At 47.4% G+C, this 22,722-nt stretch overlaps 2 long non-coding RNA genes across 5 annotated transcripts in view; both read right to left on the bottom strand.

Moving 5' to 3' along the window:
• Positions 1–1,726, bottom strand: part of LOC140844919 (uncharacterized) — a 32,538-nt gene extending 30,812 nt beyond the window's left edge. Inside the window, exon 1 of one of the 2 annotated variants that reach the window (XR_012123453.1) lies at positions 951–1,726. This is a non-coding gene — a long non-coding RNA (uncharacterized lncRNA). The remainder of the gene's footprint in view (positions 1–950) is intronic. The other variant, XR_012123452.1, reaches the window with a different exon arrangement.
• A 578-nt stretch (positions 1,727–2,304) lies between these two features.
• Positions 2,305–22,722, bottom strand: part of LOC108384496 (uncharacterized) — a 43,225-nt gene continuing 22,807 nt past the window's right edge. Inside the window, exons 1-4 of one of the 3 annotated variants that reach the window (XR_012123442.1) lie at positions 9,160–11,459; positions 5,841–6,927; positions 5,384–5,679; positions 2,305–3,166 (exon numbers count right to left, since the gene is read on the bottom strand). This is a non-coding gene — a long non-coding RNA (uncharacterized lncRNA). Of the gene's footprint in view, positions 3,167–4,566; positions 5,680–5,840; positions 6,928–9,159; positions 11,463–22,722 lie in introns of those variants that run through there. The other 2 variants (XR_005058978.2, XR_001850047.3) reach the window with 2 other exon arrangements.

Raw genomic sequence — 22,722 nt, 5'->3', positions numbered from 1 at the left:
GGGTCTGTTCCCAGCACTGTCCTCAACCCATCGATCCATAACCTTGTTTTACGTGTATCTGTTTTCAAAGACACCTCATTTAATGTACATTGTGGATTCATTAACATTGATGTCACTGCCAAGAGCATTTAACTCACGCCTGAATGAAGTTTATCTGCAACACGTATTTTCTCCATGGGGCGCATAGCAGCCTTCTTGCTGGACCAGACAGCACTTCAGCACTGCGCTCAGGGCTCCCTTCCGTAGTGAAATCACCAATAAAGAGTACATGCAGAAATAGGGCACTAAAGAGACCACCAAAGGGGCTCGTTTGCAGTATGAGAGCGGAAACACTGCCTTCCTAGACCTCAGCCGAGGACATGTACATCGGTGACAAATTTCTTGCCACTCTACACATATCCGCAAGTGGCCCCGAAACCAGTGACGGTATTGATTTTTTGAGGTAGCAAATAAATTTGAGCAGATACAGAATCTGCAAATAACGACGATAAGCTGCGGATTTTCAGCGGCGAATTTGGCGGTGATTTGCTGCGTGGCATGTCTGACGTCCCCTGTAAGTTCGGAAATGCCCATCAATGTGCTCTTCCTCCCCCATCCCCGACTGCTGACTGCTTGTACCATTCACCATACCCTGAGTGTAGCAGGACATTATATAAATCCTGTTCCTCTGACATAATCTTCGAGCTATTTGTGTGTTTTATGACACATCCCAGAACTTCTCAGCATTGTGCACGTGCCAGGGGTGGGAAACCTGCTGCACTTCACTAAGTTACGGCCTCTAAAACAGACTCTATGCGCTCCCTCAGGCTGCCTTAAACAGTAGGTCAAATCTTCCTTCTTAAAATCAAGTGGTTCCAGCCTTCTCACCCTGTAAGAACAGCTTTTTTCTTCTTTTCCAAGAATCCTACCTCCTTTCCCTGATGAGTCAAAGAATCCAAGGGCCTGCCTACCTCAGCTCGTCCACGCACCAGCCACATTCACCTGGGTAGACGGAGAGCCAGGGAAGCTGTCAAGGTCTCTGGCGGGTCCTGCCCTCTGCTTCCGGTCCTGCACTCTGCTTCGGGTCCTGCCCTCTGCTTCCGGTCCTGCCCTCTGCTTCCGGTGCTGCGTTCTTTGCCCCGCTGTGCGGCCGTACGCCCCGGCTCACGGCCCCCAGCCCCTTCTCCTTTGTTCCTTACCACATGTTTGCAGCAAGCTGCATTTACACCGCAGTAAAACCGAAGCAGGTCCCTCCTCTCTCTCTCTCGCCGGGTCCCTCAGTGCCCACATGCCTGCCACTAGGCACCGGCTGGAACACCCGGCAGGCCGGACATGGCCCTGCCTTGCTCTGCGCAGGGACCGCAGATGCCGTGCCCCGCAGCTCCGCCTCGGCTCTCGCGGGAACTCAGCCGGTGGGTCAACTCACGTGCATAAAGCCGCCGCTCCTCCCGAGGCTCATCAGAGGAACAGGGAGGAGGTGTCTGAACAGCCCTGTACTCTGGGTTCAGCTGGGTCTCAAAAAACCCACATCTAATTCTCCATGTATGTGCCACCAGTCACCCTCCTCACCTGCCCCTTCCTTGATCTTCGTCAAATGCAGTCTGCCCTCAAAAGGAAAAAAAAAACAAACCACTCACCCAGGTGCATACATTCCAAACACTATAAAAAAGAGCTTGGAGGGAGAAACAACCATTCCTACGTGGGACTTCACCACTGCGGCACAGGACCAGACAAACCCAGGGGACAAAGTCACCTTTACAAAAGGGAGGAAAACCTGCTGGTCCACACACCATTAGCAGGGTCTCCCAAGGGCTGAGACCCTCAGTTGTTTCCCCACATGGCCATGTCAATAACCACTGTCTGCCTGAATGGCAGGAGGGTTAATGATTCATGGCACGGTCAGCAGTTGCTGCATCTCAGCACAGGCTTACAGTCTCAAAATAAATTACACAGACCTGCTCTATGCTTGCAGAATGTACAGAAGATCTGATGAAGCCATAGTTTTTCCTTCTTTTAAGCCTCTGCACAAAATATATAGTTTTCTACTTCTGTTGATTTCCCCAGGGTTTCTTATTTGAGGTGATTGATATCTTTTTGTCATTATCAATTGGTGCTATGATCTCAGATCACTGAGCATTAGCAATGTTCCGATCCCATGTACAGAAAAGCCATAAAAAGTTACATTTGGAGGATGAGGGACAATAAAAAGAATTCTAAGGCATGTTAGCACTTTCACCTAAAAAACTGAAGATAATTGTAATAAATTATAACATAATCCTGCTTAAGATTTCATTATGCTATGACTTTTGAGATTCCCTCTTCTAGAATTTATAACTAAAATTAATCTTAAAACAATAAAAGGAATCAGAGAAGAAAAGCAGAAGAAAATTTTTATGTATAAAAAACATATAACCATGAGATCCCTTGGAAAAAAAAGAGTAGGACAAATCCACACACCAGTGACTATCCTCAACTTGGCCATTACCTCATTTGCATGACTTTAAGATACATCACCTGCTTGAAATATTCTTTCTGGCTTCTTGCTCCAAAATTCTTCTCTCTGTGGATGAAGTGATTTGACATTATTCTCATTTGACTTCTTTATCCTAGACTTCTCCTTAATGGCTACATTCCAAAGTGCATTAAGATCAGTCACACAATGCCATTCTAAAAATCATCTGAACCACTCATGGAGACCAAAAAGGATTAAGTAGCATTCTCCAAAATATTTCATTAGTATTCTTATCTATACTTCACCTTTTTCCAAAAAGTGCTTGAGATATCTCACTATTACAGTGAAATATGGCTTTTGTGAAAAAAACTAAGGAAAGAAAACAAGGATAGAAAATTAAGAAAGTCTGTGCATCTGTGTTGGTTAACTAGTGTCACGGAAGTGCTGTGTAACGAACAATGACAAAATCTCAGTGGCAGACAAGTATGAATACTTTCTTGCTCAGTTTGTGAGTCAGACTGGGGTGGCTCTTGCTTCAGGTTCTGGAGGCTCTGCTCCACGTGTCTCTCATCCTCCTCGGGATCCAGGGCCTGGTGGGACATATTCTTCTCCTTACGGTGCCAGAAGTAAAGGAAGGCAAATGGAAGCTCATGATGCCTCTTAAGGCTTGGGCTCAGGACTGGCAATGATCACTTCTGCTTTCCAAATCTTGCATAAGTTCTTCTCATGGACAAACTGTAAAAGAAAATGCACAAGAAAAGTGATTCTGGGAAATGTAGTTTCCAGCCTTAAACACATATGGTGGTGGTGGTGGTGATGGTGATGGTGGCAGTGGTGGTGATAATAAACTGAAAATCCTGCATGATTTGTAAAATGTTTGACACCTGAGCATTTTTCTAGAAATTTGCTAAAGAACTTACCTTTGCAATTCTTAAAAATCAATGCAGTGGGAAAACAAGATCAGCTACGTAGGCAAAGAGGCCCTAAGTCTTACTTTAGGGTGGAATCATTTCTAATTTGCTGTGAAGGGAGCCCTTTCATCTAATGTTTTATATCCTCATCCATTTTGAGTCCCTCTGTATTTTATATGATAGTTACACTGTTTTCTCTGTCCTCTCTTATGACTCACATCTCAGCATTTCTCTTGTATTTTCTGTTTGTCTCTAGAGGAGGTTTTCCTGACTTCACCTTTATTTTCTTATTCTCTAAAAGGTGTCCTTGTTCTGCAATTCTTTCTTTTTCACAACATCTTAGTCTTGGTTTATGAGCTCAAAATCCTAAGTCTCTCTACTACTTGGAGTATTGTTCTTAGTTTTCTTTTGTATCCCAGATTCTCCTGTTTCTTCTGGCATCTCTTTTTTTAGTGTCTTTGTATAAGCCTTTCTCATCTGGGGATCTAGGTTTCCTCACCTTCCTGGCGGGCCTTGGTTCTCTCTTTGGGTTTGAGAAAAAAGGCTGGGTCTCCACTGTTGATTCTCTGCTGCTGGGGCCATATGGTTATGGTGTGTTCAGTTATTTTAGAAAACAGCGTGCAGGGTCTTGCCTAGGATGGCTACAGGCTACCCAAGGCACAGATGGGAAAGTGGGCGTGCTAAGGGGAGCACACGTTACCTCTCAGTGCATTGATGCTGCTGCTGCAATCCCCCTTGACAAATTCCGGGGAGGGACTTTTCCCACATACTTCAGTAATCAGCACACTTCCTACTGACTAGTAGAGTGAGCGTGCTCCATTATGTAATCCGTAACTTACCCAGCTATTCACTTTTGCCAGTTTCTTCACATATTTAACTGCCCCTCTAATAACAGGGCTAAGTGGACTAAAAACGTAAAATAGGTTTATATATTTTTAATATTCAGAAAAGCTACTTCCCCTCATAACACTTCCTTTTCAAAATATTTAAAATGTATTCCTACCACTTTATTTTTACAAATGAACTTTGAAAATATTTTGACCTAACTTTCTCCAAAAATGTTATATAGAGATTTTTATATCATATAAATTGGGAAATTCTGTCATATAAAATATTCAGTCCTACCATCCAGGACATATTATGTAACATATTGTTGCTGCCCATTTCTTGGTAGGAGTAATAATAATATTTATATCAATATTTATTATGTTTTCTAGGTGGTTATAGAGAATATAAACATTTAATTTTTACATATTATTTTCATATTCAGCCACTGAATCAATCTATCAGTGAGCCGCATATCATTTTGATTGATAACCAGGGTTTTTTATGTTTAATTATATTGGCTGGAAATAATAATGCTTTCATCTTCTTCAGATCAACTGTATATTCCCTATTTCTGCCTGTGTCCAAAGCCTCCAAAATAACATTGACAGTAATGATGCTAACGGAGGCCCTCACGTCTCACTCCTGAATTTATTCTGGTGTGGTTTCTCCATGTGTTCCTTGATTATACCAGACACCTACCACTTTTCTAATTTATTTTTTTCTGTTTTCATCCATTTCATGTTCTTTCTAATTCCCTGCACTGAATGATTACTTACATATTTCTTTTCATTTTTAGCTGATAATGAGAGAAGTTAGGGTTAAAAATCAACCTCTCCAGCAACCTCTGGCTGTCTTGGCTGTGTCTCCGTTTTTATGATTTTTGAAGTAATCTGAAATAATATTTGGTGGCTTACTCATTATGTGGGAGCACTTTTATTTCATTTTTATGGTTTCTGAAGTAATCTGAAATAATATTTGCTGGCTTACTTGCTTTGTCGGAGCACTTTTATTTTATTTGTAATGTCCAGGTAATTGGGTTATTCTTTCTAAATATTTATTTTAAGCTTTGAATTTTGGAAGACTGTGTCAGCAAATAACAATTTTTGCTTTGGGGGTATTTTTAAGCCAAGTTTATGCCCCTTTTGTAATGTTCCAAGGACATTTGAATATAAGCAGTCCCATCAATGTGAACTTGATCTTTATTAAGTCTTACTTTTATCATTGCAATAGGTTGAATAACAGCCCCCAAAGATATGCAGTTCTGAATCCCTGGGACCTGAGAATATTACTTTAGATGACAAAAGAGATCATATGTCTACTGTTGATCTGCTTTAATTAATTTTGCCTGGTGTGTGGTGAGCTCTTCCCCCAGGGATTAAATCTTGGCTCCATCAGAGACGTTTTCATCCATTCCGACCTCCCCAGGGTCTGCAGGGCACCTGGCAGAGGCAAAGGGACCCTGATCTGTGGTCTGTGCCCTGCTGCTCGCAGCCACGCTCAATATGGAACCTGAAGAAACAAAGAAATAATAAAGGTGGTTGGGAGTGGGAACATCACTGATTATACCTCAAACAATAGTTCCTGCAAGGTGACGGACTGCCTGCTGGGTTTTCTGATTAATGTGGCCTCCAGCAAAGAGCAGCAAGGGGTCTTGGCCTCCCGGGACTCACCAGGCTGTGCTCACCAGGCTGTGCTCGTGCAAACAATGGACGTGGATCGCTCCTCAACCAAAGCTTCTGATCTCTATAAAATATACAAATGTCACTCCAAGCAAACTCCAGGTCCGGTGCAGGCCCTACTTTTCAAAGGTGGTAGATGCTTCTATTTTCAGGATATCTTGTTGGGAAGTGGAAGAGAACATCCAGGCCTGGTCAGGCAGCTCTACACAAGCCATGAATCTGTGTCCTCGTTTACTGGAAAGAAGAGGAAGCTGGAGAGGGTCCATCAAACCCCTAGGGGTGGTGCATCAGAGTGAGGTTGGCACTCCCTGACTCGGTCCGGCACTGACATGGAGAGCCTCCCACGGGTCTCTCTGCCACCCTCGTCTCCCTGTCTGCCTACACTGGTGTTTTGCTTGGTCGTTGTTTCTTAATCACATGGCTCCCACAGCCCGGAGTCAGGGGAGGGTTGTGAGCAGGTGCAGTGCTGTTTGGTCTCCAGGGCCTGGATGCACACACACGATCCTGTGCAGGATCCTGGGACAGGCACGTCTTGTCCCTGGGCCCCTGCCGGCAAAATGTGAAAGTGGCGAGGGGGACACAGCACGGATGAAGCGGCTTTGGGGAATGTCGCTTCCAGACAACCAGAGGGGTCTGTGGGCGGGGCGGGGCTGTGCACAGGACCAGCAAGAGCCTGGCTGGGCTGAAGGAAAAGTGAAGCATCCATAGCAGCCCATGGGGAAGGGGGCTGAGTTGCCCCCTGGCCACAGCAAAACGTGCAGTCACCCTTTAAAAGTCAGATACTCTCATGTGTCCATATTTCACAAACCACAGGGCCCCAGGGTGTGGTGGTCAGGAAGAAAACAAAGACCGTCCTTCCTTGGGGGTCAGGGCTGAGATGAAACGCACACTTGAATTCTCTGCATCAGGATGGCTGGCTGTGAGCCAAGACATCTCCATCATCCCGGAAAACCCAGCCCACAGCATTTGGTCGTGCCAGGCAGGCTGGCCATTCAGCAGTGGTGCAAGCTCATCAGGCAGGTTGCTTAACCTATGTCAGTTTCTGCTTCGGGCAAGTAAAGATAATCAGGCCTACGTCCTAAGATGAAATAAGATGACAAACATCAGGCATAGAAAGGGCACTTGCAAGAGGCATGGCCCCAGCCCCGCCCCTTGCCACCTAGGGCCCAGCCCCTGGAACACGATGAAGGCCGGCTGACTTTCAGTAGATCAAATAGGTTAGCCTCAGCTGAACTCCACATTTCTAAACCTTTGAACAGGAAACCCGAGACGAGAGAACGTTTGAATTGGCTCATGCAAAGAACAATATTTGCTTGAGGTTAGCTCCTACACTATGAATTTTTAACCTCACATAAATCAAACTGTGAAAATGGACAAAGGCTGAATTTCCTGTGCCAGGACCAAAATAGAAGCCACCTCTGTCTCTTAAACAATTCCGATTATGTTTCCATAACCAAATCATGCTGAGATGAATAGCTGGAATATTTATATTTAGGTCCTCAAATATAATGTAAAACAAATGGAAATAGTCTATCTTCTCAGCCTTGAAGTTTTCCATTTGCAAAGAGAACTCAAAAGCCAGACTGTGCAAAGCCCATTGTGCACCAGGGCAGAATCTTGCTTTTCCCCATTATAGTTGTCACCAGGTCCCCACCATTAAACGAGTGATAGAAAGCTCCCAGGGGAATCAATCCATGGAAAGGTTTAAAGTGAATTCCTTAGCAAAAGCTTTATACTGAGAAACATACATTCATGCTGTAAAAGATCCATGGGACAGAATCTTATAACTGCAGGGGACCATATTTTAACCAGATAATGCTTTCATTAATTCAATAACTGTAGCAATTCCTATGAGCTACAATCTTAGAATATTAAAAAAAAGTACAAAACAACAGAGAGATTTTTCTTCTTTCAAACTAGTGGAAAAAGAAGATAGGAAAGCCCCTGAGTTACTGTAAGGCAGAAAGAAGCCAGAGCTTGGGAGCATTACCAGCAAATGTTAACCGGCTTCTGGAAGCAGGAAAGATATCACCACAAAAGGGTGAGTTGAAGCTGACCTTTACAGGATGATAAAGTTTTAATAGGAAAAATGGAGCTGCAGAGGCCAGGAAAATTGTAGCTAGGCTGCTGTGGAACTGGCATAGGGTGTGGGGGGAGGTATGGGATAGGAGGCTGAGAAAATAGATGGGAGGGGAGTATGTAAGCAGCTTTGACTCCAGACTCAACGTAGAGTCTGATAGGAAATGGGAGGCTTTTAAAGGCATTTAACAAAAGGGTTGGTATGATGTCAGCGGTGTGAGATTCATTCATTCATTCATCCAACAAATGTTCACGGAGATCTTCAATGGGGGATAAAGTGGTGGGTAACAAAACTAATGGGAACCGGAGCATGGGGTGTGTCTCACTGGGAGCATTCCAAGTACGGAAGGACCCTCAGGTTAATGAGGAGGAATTTTCAAGAAATCAGCAGCAAAGGGAGTGGCACATGATCCCAGAGGGACAGGACCATCTGTAGAACCCTGCAGGGGGCACGCAGGATTTTAAACCACTAAAGCATCCACAGAGATAGGGTCTGGTCTGCATTATAAGGCGCTGAGGATGCTGTGTGGAGCGTGTGTCTGCGGGGGACGAGTATGAAAGCCATTGTCGTGGCCCAAAAGAGATGTGTGGGTAGTCTGCTGGGCAGGGAGACAAGAGGACAATTTGGGACATACCTAAAGGTGGGACTGACAGTCCTTGTTGATAGGCTGGGTGTTGGGAGCTCAAGAAAAGGAAAGAGTTGAGGTTCATTCCATGTCCTGAGTTGAGCAACTGAGAGGAAGGTGGAAATGTTTCCAATATATGGAAACAGCGAAAGTAACTTTAATTTTTAGGAGGCAGGGGAAAGACATCGAGGAATAAGCCTGGGATCTGAGAAAGCTGAGAGCCTCTGAGACATTCAGTGGACAGGTTAAGTAGACATTCAAAATATGTGTCAGGAGCTGAGAAAAATGGGTCATCAGGGAGGAGGGCTCCCGTAACAGGGTGGAGGCAGCAGCCCGTAACAGGGCTGTTTTCCGTCTCTGCCCCCTGCACCCAGGCTCTGCCCCAGCTGGCCACTCCAGGAAGCCTGCAGGTGGTCAAGTCCCCAGTTTATCAAACCTGTCAACAAACACATCAGCCTTCATCTGTGGTTCAGGTTCACCAGGACCCTCCCCTCCCACAATGGGACGTAGAACTCTTCAAGAAGAAAACTAGCAAACTCAGCCTCATATCTGTTGTAATCCATTCCCCTTTCCCAAATCTGGGCCCCCAACAACCACTGACTTACTTTCTGTCACTGTAGCTGAGCTGCCACCTCTTCTACTCCTGGGTTCTTTTTCGGTGACCATAGTGATCTCCGATGGTTTCCTTCCTTAGTGTTACGAAAGTTCCAGACTCATTCTGTCTTCCTTTCCCCCAAAATCTGTATCAACCTTCTCCAAGGAGCCCAGAGGCAGAGACCAGCTTGCTGCCTGCAGACACTCTCTGAGTGGACAGGATTTTAGTGACTGACCTGCCACCATGGGAATAAAGTTGGGTATAACCTTTTCACCCTGAGAATATTTTACTGTCATTTCTTTGGTCATATTGAATCCATAGTGAACTTGCCCGGGGCTGAAACCCATTGGCAAAACACCATCATTGACACCCCTGAGGAGGTCAGAAAATGCAATCTGAGAGTAGAACTTCCTAAAGTCTGGGAATTCTAATGTTCAGATGGTGTCATTTATTTCTTCCTGCATCATGAGTAAAATGCCTAACAACCCAAAGGCCTGTGAGGTGGTTTGGGCGGCATGAAGGGTGAGCAAAGGTGGGTGATGGCATCTGCTTCCACTTTGCAAGAGCCCCAGTGCACAGCTGGGGGATGTCATTACTTTCAAGAAGTGTTGTAACAGAAGGGGAGAGATGAGATGCAGTCGGGGGTGAGGCGGCAGCGAGGGAGAGCTTTGCAGGTGTCCGTCAGGGGCTACATAGGGCCCTCGAGCTGCATCAGGAAAAACAAAATCAGGGCAGGATTTTCAGACAGGGACTTGTGACAGAGGTAAGAGAAGAGGTGAGGGCCCAGGGAGGGGTGGTGATTAAGCCAGGGGTCACTGCCACCCTAGGCAGGAGCCTGGCAGGAGGTCCCTGTGACCTAGAGCAAGTAGGACCCTTGAGCCAGAAGCAGTGATGGGCTGCACTGCAGGGAGCCCTGGGCTTGTTGGGGGCCAGGCTGAGGGAGGTGAGGGGCAGAGACCAGGATGGCCTGGGAGGGGGAAATAAGGAGGTGGCGTCCAGGGTGTGGGCACAGGGGTGGGAACAAAAGAGGAAATACGTTCGTTCTTCATCTGAGCTGAGGGGGTCCTGGAGTCCATGTCACCGACCCCTACCCCAGTCACCGACCCCTACCCCAAGGGCGACAGTGAGGGGCACAGAACCGCTGCCCTGGGAGGGCAGGCCCGCCTCTGTGAGCTTCAGCTGGACCCATCAGGTACACACTGACAGTAGACCCAGAGAAGGGGTTGCAGGCCAGTGCGTGGAGTCCACTCATGTGAGCCCTACTGGGGGCTCCCCACCCGCCTCTCTGACCAAGAAACTAAAACCAGAGAATGAGGCTCATACAACCCAAAGTGGTGAGGTCAGGGCCAGAATCTGGGTTCAGAGGATGCCAAAGACCAGGTCCCTTCTGTCCGCACTTCGGCCCTCATGGCAGAAGCACAGGGCTGGGGGAGGAGGTCGGTAAGTCCCTGGTGGTGATCACCCTGCAGCCAAGCCCAGGTCCCACCGGGCTCCATCTCCTGACCCCCGCGCTGCCCCCACCCGAGACGGCCCCGTGATAATGAGCTTGCATTTCCACCCAAAGACCAGGGCCTCTGGGCCGACCTTCACAGCAGGTGAACAATCAAGTCAGTCCATAAAATCTCATGGAAATCAGAAGTACTGCCTTCCTGGCAAATCTGGGAAGCCTGTCTCTATAATAAATTCCATTCAAAAGGAAAGTAGGTGGCAGAATACAAATTACTTTTTAAACTTTGTTATTGTGCCACTGCATCTTCCCTTTTACCCAAGATTCTCTAGTATAGGCTTGTTTTGATTTTACAAGTGACTGAGGACCCAGCACCATCTGGCTGAAAAATCACCTCTTCTACTTGGGTGGCCTTCAGCCCTCCATGTACACCTGAAGCACCAGGGCAGTTTTCCAAACCTGCAGGTGCCCAGACTTCAACCCTGGAGACCCAGGTCGGTCCACTGTGGCCCGTGCCGCAGCGCTTCTACGAAGCTCCCGGGCGCTCCAATGTCCATCCGGGGCGATGATCCACCACTACTGGTGCTTAAGCGGATGCCTTTCATCCAGAGCCTCAATGGCTGTTAGGTGCCAAACAGCTGCTGAGAACAAGCTTCTAGAAAACACACGGACAAACCCCTTAATGGAGTCACAGGGGCAGACCCATTTTTGGAGTTCATCAGTATTTTAGCCCAATAAGTGTAGAGATTTTTCTTTTTAAAACCGAGTGTACCAATCTTTAAAGTGGACAAGGTATGTCCAGGAGTTTGGTTCAAATAGCACAGAAAGGAAGATAGAAATTGAGTAAGTTCGTGTTTGCATTCATTATTTGTGCTTCTATATAATTTTGAATAACTCAAGTTGGTTTTTTTGTTCACATCCAGTGATATCCAAACACTGAGTTCCTTGAAATATGGATGGATGCTTAGAATGCCATGGCCTCATTTCCCCTTCTGAAGTGCTATGTCTGTACTATTTTGATATAAGCTATAGGCACAGGCTTCATAAATATAATCGTATGGCTTTTATTCATATTCAAGGCAAACCGACCTTCCTTTTGAGAGAACATGACACACAAGAATCCCATTTCTGTAGAGAAAAAAATAGGTTCTGCTTAGTCTCAAATTGCTTTGGCCACAATTAGATTACAGTGTGAGGAACTGGGGCAGCCTGGTCAGGGTGAGCTGGGAAGAGGAGAGAGAACGCAAAGCCACCGGGAACCGAGAAACCATGAGACAGCCTTGCAATGGCCCCCGCCCCATCTCCTCAGGTATGTCGAGGGTGGTTGGAGTAGGTGATAGTCAGGGACTGACCTCCGAGACCTCTCACCTGTGGCCTCATCACCCAGGGGCCTGAGGTCCTATCCCTGAATTTCTTCTATGCTGTCATCCTCTAGCAAAAAACTACAGGTGACACTGTTCCTGGTAACTTGTCATTATTTCTACCATTGCTCACCTTCCTTCATTCTGATCCATGCAAATGGTAATCAAACATATTTTTGCATTTTTTATTGCCTGTTCACCCCACTAGAGTGTAAATGCCACTGAGGAGGTGCTAACACTGTTGTATTGGCTTGTACCCAGACATAACACAATACCTGGCACGCAAGTCCAGTCACCTGTAAATGGATGAACCCATTTGCATGCAAATATTTGTATGTGCACAGGAATCTATGTAAATCATTGAGTGGTATATGGCTGGAAATACCAGCAAGGAGCCCATTTTCACTCTAACTTCTTGGACTCCATTTACAAGAAACTGTTTAAAACTCACTCAACATCCCCATTTTGTTAGTTCTGACTTAAAATAAACAAGATCTCAAAAAAGAAAACATTGCCCAAGTGAGGTCTAGCTGTTTTTCCTCTCTGAGCTTTTTTTTCCCTAACAAAGCCTCTCAAGAAATTCAATCTTCTAGTAGAATTTAATTATTTTGTTTATTATGCGCATCACAAGTGGGTATCCTTTGCCTTCCCAATAGATCTGTTTCTGAGGATGTTCACAGCTCTGAATGGTCATCAGTGCATTTTTTTTACATTGGCAAGTCATACGCATCCACAAACATTGTCTATAATCATGTTATTTTCTGAGTAGCAGTTTCCTAGGTCAGCATGAGGGGGCATGGGAGGCAGGACGTCCATGTCCTAATTCCCAGAATCTGTGACTCTGTTACCTTATGTGGCAAAGGGGACTTTGCAGATGTGATGGAGTGAAGATGAGGAGACTTCACGGGGTATCCAGGTAGGCCAGGGGTCATCACAAGGTCCTTGTAAGAGGAGGCTGGAGGGTCAGGAAGTGAGGACGGAAGCAGGGGTGGCAGGGAGGGAGATTGGAAGATGCTCCCACTCCCGGCCGTGGCCATGCAGGGAGGGGCCAGGTGCCAAAGGCTGCAGGAGGCCCTTGGAAGCGGGAAACAGCAAGGGGACAAATTGTCTCCTAGAGCCTCAAAGGGAGCTCAGCCCCGCCAACTGTTTTACATTTCTCGCCTCCAGAACTGCAAGAGCAAATCTGTGTTGTTTTAAGCCACTAAATTTGTGTGATTTCTTATGGTAACAGCAGAAAGCGATTCTGGGGTGAGGGGAATGCTGACTCTTGACAAAATGATGGCACAGATGCCTGCCTTTACCCTGCCCACCTCTCCTTCTGTATCTTCAGTTTAATTCGCTCTGACAATCTTCTTGAGCACCTGCTAAATCGCACACGTGGAATTCCTGCCGTGCCTGTCTGCCCACACTGACGCTCTCTGAGAAGGACGCCTCCACCGGGCACCAGTCTCCTCCGGTGATGCATCCCCCTCGCCAGCAGGAGTCCCTGGGGACCTGAAGGGCATCTTTAGTTGCTCCCTTTGGAAAACTAAAGATACACAAGGTCAAGGACGAAAATGAGAAGGACCAATTACACCCACTAAAGAGATCATCATTCCTGACATTCTGAAGCATTTCTTCCCTTTTCTGTGAGTTTCCCCAATTTCCCAGTGTCCCTTCCACGTGAGTACTTGGGGGGTAGGGTGACATTGGCCCCCACTCTCCCGTTCACGCCTGAGTCCACCCCAGCTGCTGTCATGGAATGCCCCAGGCCGGGGCCTTAGACAAGCAACATTCATGCCTCCCATTCAGGTGGGGAATCTGAGATCAGGGTGCCATGCCAGCCTGGCCAGGTTCTGGTGAGGCGCTCGTCCTGGCCATGTGCTACAGGCCTTTCCTTCATGAGCACCCTCATAGGGAGCCGTCTCACGTCTCTCCTTATAAGGGCACTGATCCCACCATGGGGCCCGACCCTCATGACCTCATCTAACCCTATCACTCCCCAAAGACCCCAGCTCCAGGACCCTCAACCTGGGGGTTAGGGCTTCCACATGTGGATTTGGGGGACACAGACATTCCATCCACAGCAGCTCACCAGCCACATGATCCCTCATCTGACCCCAATCAATTGTGGATGTCCACAGGGGATCTCAGAGGGGGAATAACCCTGCCTTGTGATGCCAAGGGCATCAGAGCCACTCCTCTGCATCATGACCACTGCCACCCAGAAGGACACCACGTCCTTCACCAGGAAGCCCCTAAAATGCCCCAAAAGCTCCAAGGACCAAATGTAACTATGACCTCTTCAGGCTGCGCTCAGTCATGGACTGGCCCATACTCCTTGAGGACAGAGAGAAATGTCCTTTTTCCCAGTTTCCTTGGTACTTTGTTGTCTGTCTTTGGGAAGAAGCCTCATCCTTTTAGCCTGCGCTGCCCCCACCAATTCCCTTCTATGGGCCTTGCCAACTACCCAGGCAGATAGACGCAATGGAGTGGGGGACAGGCATGACTAGCCGCGTGGTCAATCTCGATGTAAGTTTAGATTCAGTCTGTGTATGTAAGCGTTCATGCATGCAACATCACTGCGATCTTGTGGTAAGCACCATCTTATGTTATTTGCTCTTTTATGTCATTGAAGACTATATTATGAATATTTCTACACATTAAAACTGGGGGGACTTTTTAAATTGTTCCCTATATGTCAGGGCTTTGATGTACCATGATTTGTTTCACCTTACTTGGTATTTGGGCATTTTACATGCTTTTCCATTTTAAATAATGCCGCAAGGAATATCTTTCCACAGCAACCATTGTTGTTTGTGTTAGGGTGAAATTACTGGGTCAGGGGGCATTTAAACTTTAACTCTGATTATAGAATAAAATGAGGCACAATAGGGAACTGCTATGCAAAGCAAGCATGGTGGTTCTCTGGGGGTGGAGTGGACCCCCTGGAATCACAGCAAGCGGGTGGCTGTCTACTACTCTATGCTATGTACATAGATATGATTTAATATATTTTATTTACATGTATTGCATTATATTATATATATATATATATAATATAATATAATATATCTGAGAAATACTTTTGTTAGAAATAGTCCCAGCAGTTTTAGCCCTCAGCCCCACCCCTTCTTACCAGAGATTTCTCTTGTGAGTGGTGGGAATAGATTCCACAGAACAGCTGTTAGAGGGGGCAGTCCCCAGTGCCGCCGGTCATCGAGTGTCCCTGAGAGACGCCTTTCGGGGCATCTGGGTGAATGCTGAGCGTTATCGCAGCACACACTGCCCAGCGGTCTGGCAGGTGATGGGCCTTGGTGTTCAGCCCACGATGGATGCAGTTGCTGGGAATGTCATGACACTTATTGCCAGCTTTTAGGTAAGAAATGCACACTCCTTCCAGAAATTCAGGGGAAGCCTCTGTCCCTATGAAACAGATGCAGAGTCCAAAGTAACTGAACAACCGGACAATGTTCGAGTCACTGGCACTCAGCACGTCCCACTGATTCTTCCCACATCTGCCTATTCACTGAAATGTGTAAAATTATCACATGATCTCTAAACTTGGAAGCCTACCTTCTATGCCCCATGGGACTGCATAGGGAATCCTTGTGTCGTGCTGAAGAACATCAAAGAATGCCGGGATCCTGCTTTGGCTCACGTTATTGGGAGTTGCTGCGTCCATGAAGCGAGAGGACTAAAGGATTCGCTTGTTTCCCTTAATAAATATTCACTGAGTGCTGAGTCCTGTGGGGCCCTGTGCCAGACTGACGGGTGCAGCGGAGGGAGAGAAGTGTGGTACCTGCCCAGCACGTACGCTGGGGGACACAACCCATAATCATCAGCGTTATGATCTGCCGTGCCCTAGGCGAAAAGACTGTAGCTATTCATCTTCATAGTAAAGTCCTGCAGAAATAACTGTGAGCCCCATGATGCTTCTGACACCCAGCTCACATTCTCTCTGCTCCCCCACAGTGAACTCCCACCTGGGCCTGGTACTGCTATCTTGTCTCATGTTTGCCTCCAATCTGAACCGCCAATGTACATCCTTTTTACTGGCAGACACCACATAGCCGGCTCCTCAAGGCCTGACCTGCGAGACTTTGACGTGGAGCCTTGCTGAGACTCGGGGCAGAAATCCCTCCCTCATGCTCCCGAGGTGCTTTTCCAGACGGTCCTCTAATAGACTGTTGGCTGAAACATGAGGGTTCACAGTAGTCCAGGGACCCATCAGAAATGAATACAATTGCACTTCATAAATGTACAGTCAGTGACAAAAATATCCTAACTGCTGCTGGGCCAACAGAGATGGCAGGAGGCACCAACTGTAGTAAGCACCCCGATTTCACACACGTTGAAATGTGAAGAAATGGGCCTCTTTGGATCAAGTAAATTTGGTACATGAGATGACCTTTAAAATAGGGGGGAAGAAGAAATATCAGTATCAATTTATCAAAATTATTCTACTAACAATTTGAAGAAAAATATATCTAATTATCGCAATGGAAATATTTGTGGTGACTTGAGCTAATTTCTGAATTCTCCTTTCTCTCAAAATTCCCAGAAGAGGATTAATGTCCCCAAAGACTTAGACACATGAGGAGTATATGGGCTGGAAAACAAAACATAAGGAAGCCAGGGACTTTGAGGATTTGGTGTGAGAGACAGTGTACACAGACATAAGCTGAGGTGCCAGCCACTTTGATACCACACCCGTGAGAGCAAAGCCCACCTGGGCAGTACCTCGAGGGGCTGCCCTCAAATCTCCAAATGCAGACCCACAGGGGTGACCCTGACAGCGAGATGGTGGCCGATCAGTCAGGGGACAGATGTCCTGACACAGCGAGGGCTCCAGTGTCCTCAACCCCAGCGGGAATGGGGCTGGTGGGGAGCCATTCCTGAGGCAGAAGTGGGGCTACCCCACTGAAAGGAACCTGCATCCACATAGGGAAAGGCAATTTCTTGGGGCCCAGCACTACACCCCCTAGCCAGGAGCCTGCTGCACCCACTCCATGTATTGAGAGGAAAGCTGGCACCTGATCTCACTCACCAGTCTGTCTCCAGAACCTTCCCAGTAACTGGCACAGAGCAGAGGTGGTTCCTTCATTCATTCATTCATTCATGCATGCATTCATTCATTCACACCTATGTATTAAGAGCACAGCCAGGGCCCGGCAGTGCAGAGGTTGAATCTCTGGGCATACAGGAGCAAACCGCGGGTCAGTCTCCCATCATTAGGCTTACGTTCTCACAGAGGCTAGGAGTGGATAAATATATCCCGTACCAGGTGGTGGTGAATTCAGGAAGTACAGGAAATGGTACAGGATGGAGGGTTTCTGGGAAAGAGGAGCTCCGTTTCTGCTTAAATAACATGGGCCGGAATCTCACTCCCATAAGTGCTGTGGATGGAACACCCCTGCTCATCAAAACCAAACCCTCCAGCAGGACTTCACCTGAGACCGAAGACTCAAACCCACACACACAACACCTCTGAAAGCAGCTACCGAAGCCCTGTCGCAGGCAAACACAGGCCCCTCTGGGTCAGAGTTCAAAGCAGGGAGGTCACCAGACACAGAAAAAGACAATGGAGTTCAGGAGAAGGGCACGCTTCTCATGATTTAGAATAAATGTCCCCTAAGAAGTGGCCCTGCTCCAAGGAGCAGGGGAGAGTTGTCTTTATAATACACAATTTTTACTCTTAACCCGATTGGAGGGATAAGGCAGCTCTGGGCAGAGAACACCATCCAGAGGTCGGTGAAAATGGCTTTCGGTGGAAAAGCTATTACCAAATTTTAAAACACAATAAAAGAGTTTAATCAAGCGTCCAGTGTACAGAATAAATCTATAGAAATCAGTAGCTTTGTTTTACACCAATAATAACCTGGCCAAAAATGTAATGAGAGGAAAATTCCGTACAGAATCATAGCAATAAATGTGAAATACCTAGGAACAATTCTCATGAGATATGCTGAAGGCCCAGAGGAACACTTTAAAATTGACTTGCAGAGATGGGAAAAATATATCATGTTCCTTAAAGGGAACCGCTGACACCATAGTTTGAATTGCCCATATTTTAACGCTCGTTACGCTTGTATGAATTTGCTCCGGTGTCTTTATTCCCCGCTATGCTGTAAACTCAGTAAGACCAAAAATATATTCCGTGCTGTATTCCTGTCCCTATCATGGTTCATAGCAGGTGCTCGGGGGGTACCGGTTGGACCGAAGAGCGAACACGGAGATGGCCACAAACCTAAGCTGTTTTACAGGATCCTCCACAGAAACCAACAAGGAGCCCTAGAGCCCAAAGGAGCAGTTTCAGACCACAGGGGTTCTTAGGCAATTAGGAATTTAATTCTTCCAACGCAGTAGTCCTGGAGCCCCAACAAAGATATTACACCTTAGGGGCCTCATTCTTGGCCACGGGGAAAGTGTCAGAGGATCCTCCCCAGAAAACGATGTTCCCGTGAAGCAGGGAGAGCTGGAGGCCCCTCTGACTTCTTGGCAGTGCTGGGGCCAGCGGAGGTCCTTGGAATGTTCCAGAGACCTCCCTGGAGAGCAGGCAATGCCTCCAGGGCTTCTAAAGGTGATTTCTGTTAACAACTGCCGTGGAAGGACACACTTGCTGTTTGAAACTGAACCTGGTAACTGCAGCCCTTTCTGTCTTCTGGGACGGCGGGAATCAGGGGCTCATCTGCACAGGGGGGCAACTGGATTTCTCTACCACCTGTTCTTCTTGAAGACACCCATGGTGGGGGCTTTTGGGGGAGTGCCACTCTTGAAATGGATATGCTGTCACACAGCAGAGAGCACCGATGAGTCTCTGGGCTGTGAAGAAAAGCCCAGGGGCAGGTTTGGGGGAAAAAAACAGAAAAAACATAACCATTCTGCATATTCAAAGGGGAAAGCTGTCTGGGCTTGCTGTGAGGAGGGAGATACAAGAAGGGAGAGGGCAAACAGAGGGAGGCGCACGGGAGCCCCCGTCAGGGAGAGGGCCTGGGAGTGTAGGAGCCAGAAGTCCCAGGCGTGGTCAGGCCGGGCACATCCAGAGAGCTGCACAAGCCAAAGAAAAGCCACTGAGCTCCGTGCCTTCATGAGCACCAAGGATGGGAAGCAGCTGCGGAGGGCAGTGTCCAGGGAGGTTCAGAGTTCAGCCAAAGGCCAGACACAATGTGCAGAAATCACACGGAGACTTGGGGGCAAGGACTCGAATGACAGCTGGTTTACTTGGTGAAACTCGCAAGGACAGTCCAGGGAGCACACCTGATCCATAGCCACTCTGTTAGCAAGGGTTACCGTGCGGAAGGCCACCGCATGCAGGACAGCGCCCCTCAGAGCTCGGGCTCAGCAGGGTATCTCTGGAGCCAAAGGCACTTCCCGCCTGCAGCTTCTCCGCGCGTTACAGAGACACAAGCAAGCAGGAGTGGAAATGTAGCCCGTGAGGACAGATTGAAAGAATTTGGGTTGTTTGGGCTAAAAGGAGAAGCCAGGGAGGACGAGATGGTCATCCCCCAAACAGGACAGGAACGTGCTTATCATTCGTTATATTCACGAAGGCAAACTTGGAGCCAGAAGATAGAAGCAGCAGGGAGAAGTGAACTTGTCCTGATAGAAGCGTCGTTCCTGGCAATTAGAGAATCCTGAACACGAAAGGGATTTCCTGTGCCCGGGGCCAGCGCCTCGCCCACTGCAGCAGAGGCAGAGGAGGGGAGAGCCCAGCTTGTGTGCCTGGGAGGGAGTCGGGGCACAGAGTCCGTCAGATTCCATGGCCTGACCCCCAGCACCAGCCCCAAGCCCGAGTCCACCGCGGGAGGTGGCCGTCTGCACAGCCCCTTGAGGAGGGACGACTGAACACGTCGGGGATTGTTTCTGGAGTCGGACTCCCCTGAATGGACGCCCTTAAACAGACTCAGGGACAGGCAGACAGACCTGCGTACCTTCATGACAGGGGGGGATCCAAGGCATCTTCTTTCCCGAGTCACTGGCTGAATGTCATGGAACTGGGACAAGGCCACCCCGCCGCCGTGTGGATAGATTCCCAGGGCTCTCATCTGAGCCAGAGGGCGTCTGTGCTGAGATCCGCAGGGACAGGGTGGGGCTGCAGCAGAACCAAGAAGCCCAAGTGCACCCCCAGGGTGTCCCACAAACTGGATGAATTTTCACTGGCCGGATGGGAAGGTGTCTCTCGCCTCCAGGGCAGCAAGGGCCATGAGAAGACTCAGTGACATCAGACTGCGCCAGTAGCAGTTACGATGGGAGCGCTGGCATCTGCCCCACGCTGGGAGGCTCGACATGCTCCGGTCCGCTCACCTGGAGTGGCTGTCAGTGCCCATGGGCCTGGGGGCAGGACACCCAGAATCTCGGGTTTCCGAGCTCTTTCCGTGGTCATGGTTAGCACTGAGCACCCTCATCCTGGGCCTAAAGCAGATATAGACTAGCTCAGGGGTCCCGGACTCCCTGAGGACTCCCAATAAGAGCTTTGCTTTGACCTGTTTGTGCTCCTAATGCCCTTGGTTTTATTCTGCCCATTCCGCCCACCTATCCCATGCCTTCAAACTGGGTTGTGTGACAGCCCAGCTTCATAAAGTGCTCTGAGCAGCAAGCCTCAGGGTGAAACCAGGCTGTCAAATGATCCAAGGCAAGGAAGAACTGAGCAGCTAAATAGGATTTGGAAGTTCCAGAGAGCAGATTGGGTAAAATTTTTAGAACACTGCTGTATACAGTTTTCTGGATCCTTGGATACGATAGCATAAAGAAAACGGGGTTTATGTAGCTAAGCATTGCTTAGGTGGGTATAAAAAAAAGCGTTAGCTTAAAATATAGTGCCTCCCAGTGAAGAAAATTCTATAGCAAAAGTATCTCATCAAAATGAGACTGACTTGAAGTCCTTTTAATGGGATAGTTAAAAAGAGTAAAAGGAAGAATGTGATTTGCTCTTATTACTCCAACTATTATACTTCAAGTGACATGTTTATTTCTATTTTAATAAAAGTTAGAAACTAAAATTTTCCCAAGGACAAAAGAACAGAGTTTAGTGAGATTTTGATTAATTAAGCAAGTAAATACCTCACAAAAACACACTCTCATCTGGCTAAAAGATAGTCACCGCTCAGGTGAGCTGGGAGGGTAATAACAAAAATGCCATTTTGCTGAAAACACAGAGCATTGTTGTAGGGCCGACAGAATCCTGTGATCAAATTTGTCATTTTCAAGTGGACTAGCTTTCTTTTAACTCAGACATTAATTGAACACAAGACAGCACTAATGTTGTGTTTTCAACCTACAGTAAAAATTATCTTTATTTCTCCAAGCCCCGAAGCTTTAGGAAGAAAGTAGTTTTTGGAGACGTGTTGCTCTCAAAATGTGGAAACTGATTAACTGATCACAACCATCCTCACCCTGTTGAGCTTCTGAAAAATAAGTACATATAAGCCAAGAGTTCACAAGGGACAAAACCCAACTCTAAATAAGTGGAAAAGGAAATGGAATAGTTCCCAAAGCCATAGGACAGAGTAAGGCCGGCAACAGTTACGCAGCATTCCGGTGGTCTCTCTCTCTCTCTCTCTCTCTCTCTCACACACACACACACACACACACACACACACACACACCCCTTGTTGTCATCTCTGAGTTGACTTCACTCCCTCTGCTCGGCTGGCCCCAAGAGCCCGTCACACACCTCAGAGACCTCTGTCCTATGTAAGCCTTGCAGCCTTGCCACCTGCTGAGCAGACCAGACAGACCCTTCCCCCAGTGCCACTTCTAATATCACAGGGCAGGACTCTAACTGGGCAGCTGAGGCCACAAGCCTGTCAGTGGACGGATCACCAAGGCAGGTGCATGGCTACTTTGATTGGCAGCGCCCCCAGAACCACATGATGGAGAGACAGGAGGAGAAGGTCTCTGCAGGAGGAGGGCGATCTGAGGACACAGAACATCACTAGCTCGCGTTGGCAAACACCTGTTCAGCCTTTCTCCTGGGAGCTCAGACAACTGGGCAAAACGAGCCAAGGTAATTCACTCCCGCGCTGGGCTGCGCTGTGCGCGAGGTGGCCACTAGCGACACATGGTTAACTTACTCTTGAAATGCGTGTGGGATGTGCTGTGAGTGTAAAATACACAGCAGATTTTTGAAGACATAGTAGAAAATGAAGGTAAAATATCTCAATAAAATGGTTTCTGCTAATCACATATAGAAATAATAATTTTTTGGATATATTAGGGTCGATAAAATATATTATTGAAATTAATTTTACCTTTTTCTTTTATTTTTTAAAATGTGACTATTAGAAAGTTTAAAATGACATATGTGGCTCCTATTCTATCTCCATTGGGAGAATCCTCTGAGACTGAGGGTCATCAAGGCTTTTGAACTTGCTTTGACCACCAGGGACACATGCATCTGGCAAATGGTAGGTCTGCGGAAAGCGGGAGCAGGATGGAAGTGACTTTCCTTCATGAACAAGCATGTCAACAGGGCCTCAGTGCATTTGCTTTGGTGACACGAATATTTTTTTTATATTAGCCCCTTGCTCTGGTATCTCCAAGCCATGCCCTGAAGAGAGTTACATCAAAGAGCAGCATCTGTTATTTTAGAGAGGCATCAAGTGGCAACCAGCATGCCAGTTACAAACCGTTGTCTGGGTTCCAAAGCAGTAAGCTAGCAGGTCTTCACAGCACCCTGTAGTGTGGGTTGAGCAAGCTGAAGGGGCTGATTCTGGGGAAACCTGCGTTTTTTTCAATGTCACTGTGTCACAGAGAGTTCAGATTGTAGATGCAGCTCCCACAG

The sequence above is a fragment of the Manis javanica genome, chromosome 12 (assembly GCF_040802235.1).
Source record: "Manis javanica isolate MJ-LG chromosome 12, MJ_LKY, whole genome shotgun sequence".
NCBI classification, from domain to species: domain Eukaryota; kingdom Metazoa; phylum Chordata; class Mammalia; order Pholidota; family Manidae; genus Manis; species Manis javanica.
The sequence above is the reverse complement of the archived record's forward strand: the minus strand, read 5'-3'. Positions and strand labels throughout refer to the sequence as shown.